Source organism: Chlorocebus sabaeus, chromosome 13 (assembly GCF_047675955.1).
Source record: "Chlorocebus sabaeus isolate Y175 chromosome 13, mChlSab1.0.hap1, whole genome shotgun sequence".
Lineage (NCBI taxonomy): Eukaryota > Metazoa > Chordata > Mammalia > Primates > Cercopithecidae > Chlorocebus > Chlorocebus sabaeus.
In genome coordinates this window covers 1,696,991-1,711,056 of record NC_132916.1, presented here as the reverse complement: position 1 = coordinate 1,711,056, position 14,066 = coordinate 1,696,991, and the positions used below count along the sequence as shown (strand labels likewise).

The following is a 14,066-nucleotide window of genomic DNA, read 5'->3' as shown; positions in this document are numbered from 1 at the left end:
TCAGAAATGACAGTCACAGAAACCAAATCAAAAATGAGCCCAAGGAAAGAGACTATTAAACATAACCAGACATAATTAGAATAGATAACTTTTAGGGAAAAAAAAATCAGTGAATTAAAAACTCTATGGTTGTTAAAGTGAATGATGAGAGAAGTAAAATAGAAGATTTCTCTGAAGAAATTACACAGAGATACCCAGAAATATAATGAGATGGTAAATATAAAAGAGGTTAAGAGATGTAAAAAGTCGATTGAAAAACTCTAGCTTCAGTTTAAGCTGAGTCACAGATGAAAGAGTGAAGCGAATGGTGTGAAAGCCATATTATGGAAGAACTAATAGTAAGAAAATAAAAAAGAAATCCATACTTATGCATTTTCTAATAAAACTTCAGAACAGCAAAAACAAAGAGAAGATCTTAAATGCAGCTACATGAGAAACATCTGTAATGAAATAATTCAACTGCCAGAAGATCTGTGAACAGAAACAATGAGAATTAGGAGACAGAAGAATAACCTTTTCCAAGCACTGTAAGAAAAGAATTACCAGCTGAGGATGGTGTACCTAGCAAAATTAGCTTCAAGAATTACAGCAATATAAAGACATTTTAGATAACAAAAAACTAAGTCACCTATAGGGAGAACATTATTAAGTATAGCGCTAGAGGATTATTTTGAAAGATTTCAGCAAGAAGAAAATAATCCTAGAATGAAGATCTGACATTTAAAAAAAAAAATTAAGAGAAAAGAGAGTGATAATTATGTGACTAAATGTAAACAACCGTAATGATATAAATAACAATAATAAAATAATAATGTATCTTGGGATTTAAAAAGATATGCAACTAAAATACAAGGAAACAATTGCAAATAAATTGCAAGAATGGTTAGTGAAATTAAAATTTCCTAATGCCAAAGTCTAGTCTTCCCCTTGAAAAGGTTTCAGTGATAGATTTTCTTTTCTTGTATTTTCTTTGGTGGTTTTGGTATCAGGATAATTCTGAGCTTATAAAATAAGTTGAAAAGTTTCCCCCTCTTATTTTCTGGAAGAGGTTGTATGAAATTGCTGTTAGCTCTTCTTTAAATGTCTGTTAGAATCCTCCAGTGAAATCATGTGGGCCTGAAAATCTCTTTTTGGGAGATTTTTAGTTAGGCTTCAATGTCTTTAATGTTTATAAAACTCTTCCAATTATCTATTTCATCTTGGTTGAGATGTTTCGGTTTGTGATTTTCAAGGAAGTGATTTATTTCTTCTGAGTGGTCAGATTTATGAACATAAATTGGTTGTTGCAGTCCTTTATTTTATTTAGATCATGGTAGGATCTGTAATGATATCACTTATTTTACTCCTGATATTTCTGGTTTGTTATCTTCTTTCTTTTGTCAGTCTTGCTAGAGTCTGTTAACTTCATTGATCTTTTTGAAAAACAGCTTTAGATTTTAATTTTTTCTATTAAATTTCTGTTTCGGTTTCACAGATTTTGCTCCCTATTATTTCCTTCTATCTACTTGATTTTAGTTTATTTTGTTGTACTTTTCTACTTTTTTAAGGCATTCACTTAGATAATTGATTTGAAACCTTTACTGTTTTGTAGTATAAGCAATTCATGTTATAGATTTCCCTCTCAGCACTGCTTTAGCTGTGTTGCACATATTTTGAAATGCTGTATTTTCATTTTCATTCTACTCTATGTATTTTTTAAACCTTTGGAGACTTTTTCCTGACAAATGGCTCATTTAAAAATCTGTAGTTTAATTTCCTTATGTTCAGAGATTTTCCTGTTGATTTTGTTATTCATTTCTAGTTTGCTTTCATTATGTCAGATAATAGACTATATGACTATAATTTTTAAATGTATTGAGGCTTGTTTTATGACTCAGGATGTGGTCTATCTTAGTGAATGCTCCGTGGACACCTGTAAACATGCATATCCTGCTGTTGTCGTATGGAATGTATTACTTATGTCAATTAGATACTGTTAATTGATTGTGATTATTCAGATCCTATGTATCCTGGCTGGTTTTCTGCTTATTTATCAGTTGCTGACAGAGAGGTATTAAAATCTACAACCATAATGTTTGATTTGTCTATTTCTCCTTTCAGTTGTTGATTCATGCATTTTAAGGTGCTGTTGTTTGGTGCATATATATTTAGAATTATTATAACTTCCTGGTAGATGTATCTTTTTATCATTTTTGTAGTGTCCCTCTTTGTCTCTAGTAATTTTCTTTGCTCTGAAGTCTACTTTATTAGATATTAATAGAGTCTCTTCTGATTTTTAGATTAATGCTGCATGGTCTATCTTTGTTCATCCTTCTACTTTCAAACTGGCCATATAATTGAATTTAAAGTGAGTTGCTAATAAAGGGCATATAGGTGAGTGGCATTTTCTTTATCCACTCTGCCAATCTGTGTATTTTGATTGATGTATTTAGGCCATTTACACTTCATATAATTATTGATATGTTAGGGCTTATCTCTGTTTCCACAAGCAACTTATATCTTTCTACTTTTCTTTCATCTGAGTATGTCTTTATTTGGAGTTGAAAGTTCTTTTCATTCAGCGGTTAAATGGTGTGGGGAAAACAAGGAAAAAGCTATTGGGCTGCTTCTTTCTGGCTTTCATCATTTCAGATGATAAATCCTTCACATTTTAACTGCTGTTCACCTATAGGTAATGGGTTTCTTTCTGGTCAATTTCAAGATGCTTTTTCTTTGTGTTCATTACCTACAGGTGTGTGTTGTGCTGTGGGATTCGGCTCAAATCATCCTTCCCCCATTAGTTGTGCACACATTAACTCAGTTAATCTGTGCAATGAGGAAAGCACGTCTAGATAAGACTAACGTTTTTAAAACCACGAAGGCATGGAAAGTCAGGGATCCACAGATTAGAACAACATTCCATTGTAAAGCATCTCTAAGGGAAAGCATCCAAGATAAAAAGACAACGGCCCGAGAAAATGTTTGTAATAATGATGTTTATCAGTTGTACATCTACCTGGGTTTGGTTCTGCCATTGGTTGGGGGTCTGGAAATGGTGCCTCTGGGTCTCCTTCTTATATGGGTAGGGGTATATCAGATGCCCTGCTGCTGTGCTCATGTTTTCCTCTTTTTTAATCCTTAGGTACCAAACCATTCCACCTTTATCCAGCCACCATTCAGAGTTCTCCTTTGGTTGTTTCTTGCGTTATTTTCAGAGTTTCTAGTTGTAGTTATTGGTATAAGCAGATCTATATAAGCTTGAACCGGTCAGAAATTCTGCTAAAGCTACAGTCTCACAGAATGTCAAGGTTTATTTTAATAAAACAAAAAATAGTGTATAAATCCTAATCAAGTATACTAAAGGGAAAGAAGAAGAAGAGTTAAGAATAAGAATAATATCAAAGGTTTATGTAGAGCTGATGTTGTGCTGGGCATACACACTTACGCACATGCATATGTCCTCCCTGATTGTAGAAATCTAGGTTCCATCTTGCTGATATTCCTAAATTAATACATCGAGACCTAACCTCTTTCTTGAACTTCAGGCTTGTATCAGCTTTTGCCTCATTAAAGTCTCTATTTTGCTACATAAACAGTTCAGACTCAACATGTCCAAACCACTTTCCATCTTCCCTGCACACCAGTTCCTCCTGCAGATCCCTCACATTTGTTAGTGATGACTTCTCCCTTCCAGCTACTCCAGTCAGAGATTCTGGGGTCGTCTTCTGATGCTTCTCCTTATCTCATCACTCAGATCCAATCATCACCAAGCCCCGCTGGTGCTACCGTCAGAACATATCAAGCATCTAACATCTCCTTTGCATTTTTCCAACCAGCCATCTTCTTAGGCCATTGACCCTCTTATTGGATGATGGTAGCAGCCTCTTAATGTTATCCTGCTTCACCCATTTCTCTCTTCTGCCCTTTTCAACACATCAGCCAGAAGGACCTTTTTAAGTCTGAGTCAGACGCAGTCGCTCTCCTGACTGTGTCTCCTACGACTTCCCACTCCAGCAGGGTGAAATCTCTTGCTGGGTTTTCAAGACCTCGTGTAATACACCCCACAACCTCTCCTCTATCTAATGCTGTGCATGTCCTCTCTGCCCGTCTCAGAGAGCTCTCCATTCTTCGCCACTGCTACGTGCCAGGAGGCTGAACCTCATGAACTTTAGGTGCAGGCTCCTTGCTTTCTGTTTTCTGCTGGGTTTAGAACTGGAAATGCCAGGAGGACCTCGGGATGTGGGAGAAGGGTGAAGCTGGGGAAGTCTCTCTTTCTCCCTTCTCCCCAGCCAGGTATTGGCAAAGGCTGCTCTTCTGTGTGTTCACAGCTCCTGTCCAGTGGGCACCCTACAGCCCAGGCTCTTGTGGGGTTCCATGGTTATACCTCGCTTTGCTTCAGGCCAAGGGTTTGGAATGGTTTGCTTAACTGATCACACCTCCACACTTCTCTTTTGAACGTGCCATCTGCTTCCTGCTAGGGCACTTATTTTCTTGCTATGCACCTCCCTGTTGTTGTTTTCATGGCCTGGCCAGGTGGTCTTCCTTCCTATCACTTTAACAACAAGCATGAATTTGAAGTTGTCATCATTTCTACATAGAATGCGCTTCCAGACATCCATGTGCATCACTCTCCAGGCTTTCTAAACAGAAGGATTGAGGGTTGTGGATAGTGACTAACTGGGGACAGTGGTGCATACAGTCAAGGAATTTACAAAGGCAGTTTACCTTTACCTACAAGGCAAAGAAAGGAGGATTTATTAAAGAAAGTAGGAAAATATGTTGCAAGGATGCAATGGGTAGATCAGCAAGGAAGATGCTGAGTTCCAGGAGACAAAAGCTTGCTGGGTATTTTATAGGATGGTGCTTGTGCTGGAGAGGGATATGTGCAGTACTGGTAACACTAAGATTGCTGTGAGCTCACTTGCATTTTTCTATCAGCCGAGGTGTCTGCTGGTAAGTCAGGCATAGGGAGATTGTGTGTTAGACGGACTATTTGTGCGGGAGGGCTGTGTGTCCTGCACCATGAAGAAAGGCAGATTTATACTTTATCTGCTTTGTCTTTTTGCCTTCCCTGCTCCCCCTAGCCTGGCTCCTTTTCCTAATCAGGACCCCACATCAGATAACACCCTCACTCCCAAGGCTGGTCATTTTGTTTAAAGTTAGAATATATCCACTTCCCACTGCAACGCTCTAGATTCCCTTTATCTTGGCTTACTTCACATAGAAAAGCATAATTTATAACTTAACAAAAGTGAGTAGCTAAAGAAGAAAGCAGGTCATACATGACACCATAAACTGTAAACAATAAAAGCTGAATTGGTAAAGATCTTCTAACTGGAAAGCCCCATACTGAGATGGTGTTAAATGCATCGTTTCTATAAATGTTCATGGTATTTTTATGAGGTAGACACTATTATTTCATCTTATAAATCAGTAAACAGGCTTTGAGACAGGAATTAAATTGCCCAAGATCAAACAGCCAGTAACGTCAGAGCAGGGATTAGAAAAATTTAACAATTATAAAATTTCATGAAACATGGAAATAAGGAATACATCCCTTCAAAGCAGCTAGGAGCTGTATGTATTAGAGCAAAGGAGCAGTGAAAGTTATTGCATATTTCTTGTTACTTAGTCCACGGATTGCTTTCACAGTGTTATTATTCCTGTAAGTCACCGAACCTGACAGTTGTGAGCATTGTTACTGCCCTAATTCCTGCAGCCTCAGCTGTGAAACACTTTCAGTATTTTTCTTTTGTTTGTTGAGACAGTTAAAAAAAAAAAAAAAAAAAAAAAAAAAAAAAAAGAACTACCACAGCTAATTCTTTCTGTTTATCTAAATGCTTGTCAAAATGCCTAAGCAGTGATTTGCCGGGTTTGGGAGTTATGCGTGCATATACATTTTAAATAAACTGGCAACAGGCCTCAGCTTTTGTGGCTCCCACAGGCGTGAGTGAGTGTGTGTGCTTCCTCTCTCCGCATCTGCTGCTTGACATCTTTAATTTATTATTCCTGTTATATAACTTTGTTTTGGTGTTTGAACTTCCATTCCCATGACTTTATGTTGAAAAACAGTTTTAAATCTAGGATTTGCATTTCACCACAGTGATAGAGCCTGGTTATTTTTTGTTATTTGCAATATGGCATATAATATGGCAATAATCTATGTCTAGTCACCAGTCAGGGATAACAAGAGATGTATGGCATATTAAAACAAAATGGATGTTCCTCTGATGAGGGAAGTTATTGCTGGCCTAAGCAAAGAAAATGACCAGAGTGAATTTCACAGGCTGTGCAGCCCTGGAGGCTGTGGCTCTGGTCTCTCGGCCCTGCTCACACCCAGACCCCTGCACCCTTCTGTGAAGAGCCCCTGTGATTTCGAGCCTGCAGTGTGAAGCTGCCATGACTGAGTCAGCATCTGTTTCAAGTCTCCTGGGTGACAGAACACATATTTGGGTCAAACTCTGAAGCACCGATGCAGCTGATGTTGAATAAATGTGACAGATTTACCTAGTTAGTGACTTTTTATGAAGGAAGAAACCTAATGCACGTGTGCGTCTTGAGACGTGTGGGCCTTCTGTCCTGTGTGCAGCTGTGTGTGCTCCCCCACCGGCCCGGCCTGCGCGCTTTTCTGCCCCGGCACTCGGCAGCTGCCCAGTACGGCTCAAGCCAGGATTTTCCACGGCTGCCTCTGAACGGTCTCCAGGCTGCTTCCTCACCTCCTGCTCAGCTCCAAGTGCCATTGCTATGAGGGGACAGGAGCAGGGCAGGAGATTGTCCTGAGTCTTGACTCTGACTGTGCAGTGTGCAGGGTTATCACCTTTACACATCCCACTTTCTTCATCTTTACAGTGGGGAGAGCAATTTTTTACCTTCCCCAGCCTGAAGCAGGGGTGTGGTGGAAGATCAAAGAAAGTGCTTTAGCTTTTAAAAATAGAGAAAAAGCCAACAGTTCTTGGGTGGACATATCAGACCTGTTCCCGACAGGACAGATGGCAGCACAGCCAGACCCGCTCTGTGTCCCAAGAGCAGCCCTGGGCAGAGCAAGGTGGGGAGCCGCCCCTCACCAGCCCAGCTGTTCTCACACACTCCCTCTGCAACGTCGGATGGTTCACAACAGGATCTATTGTTTTCTTTAATTTCGCCTTGTGGAAACCCTTGTATCCCTTACTCTCTTGTGCTGTTATTGAAGGTTTAATGGGTTCGTTTTGACTCCTCATATAGACTATGCTTGATAGTTCTTGCAAGCTCAACACGATGCCTGGAACAGGTAAGTGTGTGAGTGAAAAACAGTTTGAGCTGCTTTTTAATTAGAACTATTAAAAAAGAATTTTGGTTGCTTTTTAATTGGAGCAATGAAAAATCAAACGATTACCTGCTCAAACCAGAAAATTCTTAGTTCTTTTCCAACTTAGTTTATAATTTGCTTCCTTGTATCTTTGGGTTTAATTTGCTGTTCTTTTCCCAGTTTCTGGGGGCAGAAGCTCTGAGCCTTTATTCCAAAACTTTCTTCCTATTAAATATATGCAACTAAAGCTATACAGTTTTCTCTAAGCACTGCTCTAGCTTGTCCCTCATGCTTTGATATGACATTTCTTATCATTTTTCAATACAAAACATTCTCAATGTCCATCGTGCTCCTTCTATGCTTAACAACGTGGAAGTGTCTGTGCGATTATTTCAGTTATCTTTCTGTTGTGTTACAATGTGATTGTGTTGCGCAAGAAAACAGAGTTTGTGTGATTTTACATATCTTTTTACTTTTAATTTGTTGAGATGCGTTTTATGGTCGAGTCTGTTTTGGTAAATGTTCCTTGTTCCCTTGATAAAGAGTTGTTGTTGTTGGGTGCACTGTTGTTGTTGGGTGCACCCAACACTGCAGTTGTTGGGTACCGTGTTCTGGAAAATTTAGTTGTGTCCCTCAAAGGCTATTTTTATACTTTTTTTTTTTTTTTGGTTTGTTTATTCTCTCAGCTTCAGAAACAGGTGTTAAAATCCTCAACTATGCTGTTGAATATTTATCTTCCTCTGCTTAGATTTTTTTTTTCCTATACATGTTTAGCAATGTTATTAGGCACACACACACAATTATGAGTTTTGTATCTTCCTGTTTTTATGAAATGCAGTTTTTATCTTTAGGAATATTTTTGCCTTAATTAAAATCAACTGTCTCGTGGTGCTATAGCTACCTCAGCTGCCTCTTAAACACAGTGTGTCCATGACTCCCACTCTATAGACATTGATCTTCAGCCTGTCTGTATTATTTCATCTAAAATGTGCCTCCTGCAATTTCATATTGTTGGATTCTTGGTTTTTCATACAGACCATCTTTGTCTTCTAATTAGAGTGTTCAGTTTTATACATTTAATTACTAAAATAATTGTGTTTAAGTAAGCCTACCATCCTACTAAATGATTCTATTTGTCTTGTCTGTTTTTATTTTTGTTCCATTTTCCTTAATTTCTTTCAGATAAGTATTTTCACGCATTGATTTTTCTTTTTCATTATATTTTAGTACATTATTTTATTATTCTCTTAGCAACTACCTTAAGCATCTTTGAGTAGCTAATGTTTAAAGTAGTCATTTTAATATTTCTCTGAAAATACAAGAAGCTTCCAACAGTTAACTTCATTTTTGCACTAATATAAAATTTTACTCATGCACACCTTATAAAACTTGCACTAAATTGTTATAGTTGTTGTTTTCAACAGTTCTGGTTATTTTTAGTTTCTGGAGGGCTTCATTCCTTCCTGACGATCTCTGCTTACCTGTAGGATCTTCTGGACTTTTCTTTCAGCTCAAGAAACTTCTTTCACTGTTTATTTCCGATGTCCTTCTGTGGCAGGAAATTGATCAACTCTTCTCTGACTTGGAATGTCTTTATTTCATCTTATGTTTAATGAGGTATGATAGCTGTAAAATAAGTGGCATGTATTGATGAATACTAATACAGCGACATATTGATTTCCCATGAAAACATGTGTTTCTGTAACCTAAGGCTTCCTCATGTTCCTTGGTGTCCATTTCTCCCTCCGCTCCTGTCTGAGGCAACTGTCAGTTTGATTTCTGCCACTGTAAAGTAGTTTTCATTTCCCATTACAGTGCATGTTCTTTCTTACTTTTAATCTGGCTGCTTTAATTTCACCTAACAATTCTGGGTGCATCATCCACTCACTGCGTCCCCCAGTTGCTTGTTGCTTTTTATGGCTGAGTCCTTGCCCGTTGCGTAAGCACAGCACAATTTATCCACCAATTCACCTGCTAATGGACATTTCTATTATTTTCAGGTTTTGGTTATTAAAAATAAAAAGTGATATGAGCATTTGTATCCAAAAATTTGGGTCTCAAATGTGTTAATTGTAGGATTAGAATATCTGAGTCATATGGTAGGTGAATGTTTAATGTTTTATAAATTGACCACACTGTTTTCCAAAACGGTTTACATTCCCAGCTGGAGTGTATAAGATTTGAAGTTGCTCTCCATCCTCACCAGCGTTTGCTATGGTCATACTTTTAAATATTAGCTATTCTCACAGGTGTGCAATGGTATTGCCCTTATAGTTTTAACCTCCTTTTCCCTAAAGACTAATACTGTTGAGCATCTTTTCCATTGCTTATTTGCCAGTTGTGCATCTTTTCTTGTTCTTCTTGTTGTTGTTGAAATATCCATTAAAATATTTGTCTAACTCAGTCCACAAATGTACAGAGTTGTTTGTTTTCTTACCATTGCATTGTAAATTATTTGTATATTCAGAGCAAAAGCTCTTTCTCAGATATTTATTTTGCAATACTTCCTTTCAATCTATTAAATCATTTTAATGATGTCTTTTGAAGAATAAAATATTATAATTTTCATTTTTAAAAATTTATAATGTATAATTTCTTGTGTCCTTTTTAGGAAAACTTTGCCAAACAGAAGATCACTAATCCTTTGTCCTATTTTTATTCCATAAATACTACTAAGTAATTATTATTGGCATTTATAGAAAATTCCTCCAAACAGTAACAATGTATATCTTTAAATTGAAATATTTTACCAAGACAGCTGATGTTCTGTGCCATAGACTAAACCTTAAACATGATAAAAGAGTAGAAAACAAGCAAAGTATGTTCTGAGACCATAATGAAATTAACTGAAAATAAACAAAAACATATCTGGAAAATCCCTGAATATATGGCAAATAAACAACACACTTCTAAATCAACGATGGGTCAAAACTGAAGTCTTACACTAAACTAAAAATATTTTGAATCAAATAAAAATTAAAATACTATATATCAAAATTATCAGGATACAGCTAAGCAGTGCTTTGAGGGAAATGTAGAGTACTAAGTGCTTGTAATAGAAAATAGGAAACACCTAAAATCAGTAATATTACAAACACCTCTATGCCCAAAAGGAAATAACTTACATGAAAATTAAAAATGTTTCTACCTGCAATAATGAATATTTGGAATTTGAATTTTATAAAATGTCATTTGCACAACATGGCTTGGCCTGGAGGACATGATTCTATGTGAAATACTCAGACACAGAAAGAAAACAATGGAATGATCTCACTTATATGTGAGATTTAAAAAAAAAAAAAAAAAAACTCTCCAATACACAGAGACAGTGTGTGTAACAGTGTTTCCATGGGTGGGGATTGTAAGAGGACATGCGGGGATGTAGGTCAAAGGGATCAAAATATCACAGAAGGCATGAGGGCCAACAGTTCCGGAGACTGGATGCGCAACATGAGGGCCAAACTTAATAAAATTGCACCATGTTAAGGATTTTTGTTAAATAAGTAGATTTTAGCTGTCTTTGTCACACACACAAAAAATATGTGGGATAATAGATACGTTAATCTGTTTCACCATTGTAACCATTTTACTATCTATATTTTGTAGCATCATGTTGTAAACCTAAAATATACACAATACTATTTAAAATGCATTAAATTGCACTAAAACAAATGAAGCATTAGGTATAAATATAACAAAATAGGTGCAGCGTTTGCTGAAAACTACAAAATGCGGATGAAAGAAAGAAAAAAAAACCTAAGTAAATGAAGAAATATGCAGTTTCATGGATTTGAGACTCAATATTTCAAAGATGTCCATTCTCCCATTTTCCTTGATTTGAGCAATGCAATCTCAATAAAATTCCAGCAAGTCTACTTTGTAAATAACCACAAGCTGAATCAAAATTAACATAGAAGGGCAAAGAAACTACAATAATCACAAAAATTCTGCAAGAAAAACAAAACAAAATTCTGGAGAACGAACAAAACAACAAAGATAAAGTACCCATACAACTTGATTTTAAGACACTATAACGCGACAGTAAACAATACAATGTGGTATTGGCGTTGGGACAGTCAATCAACGGAACAAAAGCAAGAACAGAGAAACTGACTCAGACATATATTGACAAGTGACTTTTGGCAAAGTCAAGTTAGGAAAGAAAGAAAATCTTTTCAGTTAATTGTGCTGGAACAATTAGTATGCAAATGTCCCAAATATGACCAATATATACCTCTTCCGTATACAAACATTAATTCGTAGTGGATTACAGATTTGAATGTAAAATGCAAAACCATACAACTTCTGAAAAAAACATAACAGAAAAGCTGCATGACTTTGGTTTTGGTAGTGAGTTTTAAGATACAATACCAAAAGCACACTCAATGAAAGAAGAATTTTTAAAATTTGACTTTAACAAAATTTAAAGTGTTTGCTTTGCAAAAGACACTGTAAATATGGTAAAACGGCACGCCACAGACTTGGAGCTATTACTTGCAAATTTCATATTTGATAAAGTACTTATATCCAGAATTTTTTTTCTCTCTATCATCCTCAAGTACTGCTCAAATTAAAGCTTAAAATAAAATTGACAGCACCAAATGCTGATAGATATGTGAAGCCACAAGAATTCCCATTGCTGGTAGGAATGCAAAAGTAGTATTCTACTCGGACGTCCATACACCTTGGATGGCAGATTGCCTATTTCTTATAAATGTACACTCATCTCTCGGCTCATGAAGTCCTGTCCCAGATGTTCATCTAAGTGAATGGAAAACTGCGTTCACACAAAAAACAATTTGCAGATGTCTGTAACAGTTTTATTCATAACACCTCAAACTGGAAACAACCAAGTTGTCCTTCAACACATGAGTGGAGAAACAGACCGTGGTGTGTTCACACGACGTAAGACTACTTAACAGCGAAAGGAGTGAGCACCCGACTCACATGACCTGGACGAGTTTTCACTGCATTTTGGTGAGTGAAAAAGGCAGCCCCCAAAGTCTGCATATTATATGTTCCACTTATATCACATCCTGGAGAAGGCAAACGTGCAGGAACAGAAAAGGGTGCAGGGCTTCTAAGGGTTTGGGGATGAGTTGATGAGTGATAGAACTGTTCTGTGTGGTAGTGGGTAGAAGATTTTTGACTGCATTTCTGAGTTGTGCAAAGACATAGAAAAACTAAAAAGTCAAATTTATTGTATGCAAATTTTAAAAAAATCTCAACTAGGATTTGAGGGAATCTCAAACTAGAAGAATGACTGTGACAAATGAATCTAACTGATAACAAATGATGCCACAACTCAGAAATTTTGCAGAATCAGAGAAGAGAAGTGTGAATCTGGTGGGGAACTCAGCCAGGCAGGATGGGGGCTCTCAGGCCAGCCACTTGGTGGTGCCAGAGGACCTCCAACAGAACCTTGCACATGATTTTACATAATTTACCCAGACAGCAAAGAAGGCTCAGCCACTGCACTCAATCAATACCAGTGACGACACTGCCACTTGCTGAACACTACCTTGGAGCATGTCTACGGGTCAACAGCATGACACCGATAACACTGAAAAATGGAAAATGCACAGGAGCCCGAGCCTCTACACAGAGTCTGGGCCCCTTTTTGAATTTCATATGGCTACACTGTATAATGAGTTTTGACTGTGTCCTGGTCATTGTTTAACTTTTCTCAGAATTTACTTGGAGTTTTACTGATCGGAGAATTATGGACTGTATAGTAGAGAAAGCAAATATATAAATAAGCATAATTATGCTGGCTCCCAATGTAAATAATGAATTCATTGTTCTAGTTTTGCTGGCGTTGTCACTGTAGAGCTCTGAAAGAAGCCTTCTGCTCGCTCAGAACCTTGAGGCATCCAGTGGTACCACAGAGTTAAAGCCATCCAAAGCGTCTGGCATGGGTTCCCTGGTGAAGACATCACACTCGTCTCGAGTCCACACTCCCTGGCAGCCCTATAAACTCTCACCCTGTGAAACTATCACAAGTTCGCCATTATGCAAAGTACTTACCCCCAGATTTTCAACGTTATCTTACTTCAGGCAGACACAGAAAAGGTACTTCCACAGGTTCATGCAGTGTACCCAGGCTCATGGTCAATCGGCACAGGCTGCTTTTTCTCCATGGCTCCAAAGCAGCATCCACTAGACTAAGACCTGGAAATGTTGTCTTTTAAGGAAAGATGAAAAGAAAAATCACGCCCTAGAGTCACGTGGAAGGAACACCATACTTTGCTTTTGGCCACTAGTCCACAATTAACCTGAGAGTTATGTCACCCAGGTACACCACCACCTGGGCCCCTGTCCCATCAGAAAACTTTACAGCAAAGATGGTGAGGAACGTACCAGAGCAGATGACATTCTGGAGAACTCAAGTTACGCAAATGAAGACAACTTATTTCAGAAGAAGGAGAAAATCGTGAGAAGTGAAGTTTCCGTCAATACCCACTGTAAGTGTGCCAGATGACTGGCTCTGGAGTGTCATCCTCAAATCTGGGGGCTTTCCTAGGCATTTTCTTAGCATGTTGCCTATGTACGGTTCCGTACTGTTAACAGGCACCCGCTGCCTCTCAGCAATGGTGTCTATAATGTTTCTCCCCTACTATGCCTTGTTCATCCCTAGTGGCTTCTTGTCATGAGTCTGATTTCTGGTTTGATATTCTCACAATGCGGCTCATTCTGATAATCGGAATCATTCCCAGGCTTGGTCTCACTGTCTCTGTGAGACAGCCAGACTCTTGGTATCAGTGTCTTGTGGCATATATGTTGGTTTTCTGGGTAATTTTAC

The 14,066-nt window shown here is 37.8% G+C and overlaps 1 long non-coding RNA gene across 1 annotated transcript in view; it reads right to left on the bottom strand.

The window, feature by feature from the left end:
- LOC119625249 (uncharacterized) overlaps positions 1–14,066 on the bottom strand; it is a 37,176-nt gene that overhangs the window by 15,177 nt on the left and 7,933 nt on the right. The window contains exons 2-3 of the long non-coding RNA XR_005241362.2: positions 13,317–13,435; positions 8,746–8,890 (exon numbers count right to left, since the gene is read on the bottom strand). This is a non-coding gene — a long non-coding RNA (uncharacterized lncRNA). The remainder of the gene's footprint in view (positions 1–8,745; positions 8,891–13,316; positions 13,436–14,066) is intronic.